Genomic DNA, 508 nt, shown 5'->3' with positions numbered 1-508 from the left:
ATTCTGTGTCGTGTCATCCCTCCCCCCCTCTCCGCCGCAGTATCCCAAACGTGACCGAGGTCAGCACCGGCAGAGGCCGGCAGCAGGTAAATTTGTTCGAGGCGAAACCCGGGACCCCCCGGCGTGTACCGCTGGGCCATGCGGTTGAGCGAGGCCATCGGCGGGCATGTGGACCAACCGAGATCAAGGCGCTCTGGGCAGGAGGAAGGACTTCGACGCATTGGGGTTTCATCGGCTATCAAAATGAGGTCGCCTCCCCCTTCCTGCTGACTTCGGGGCCTCCACGTGAACCTGGCACCCCGGCGTCGAGTACCTGCAGATGGCGCAGCTGGGGAACCGCCTGCCGTGTCCGTCGTGCCGCCATCTTCTGCCCTTCGACGGAATTGAGCTTCTTCGAAGGTACGAGGCCTCGGCGCGACGGCCTCGGGAGCCAGGGCCAGAAATGAATTTCCCACTGAAAGCTGTTCCCGTTTTCTGTCGGGAATGGCGTTGCCATTCCCGACAAGAC

The 508-nt window shown here is 62.6% G+C and overlaps 1 pseudogene; it reads left to right on the top strand.

Moving 5' to 3' along the window:
* The window catches only part of LOC119588874, a 24,330-nt pseudogene that overhangs the window by 6,969 nt on the left and 16,853 nt on the right, over positions 1-508 (top strand).

Source organism: Penaeus monodon, chromosome 24 (assembly GCF_015228065.2).
Source record: "Penaeus monodon isolate SGIC_2016 chromosome 24, NSTDA_Pmon_1, whole genome shotgun sequence".
In the NCBI taxonomy this organism is placed as follows: Eukaryota; Metazoa; Arthropoda; class Malacostraca; order Decapoda; family Penaeidae; genus Penaeus; species Penaeus monodon.
The sequence above is the reverse complement of the archived record's forward strand: the minus strand, read 5'-3'. Positions and strand labels throughout refer to the sequence as shown.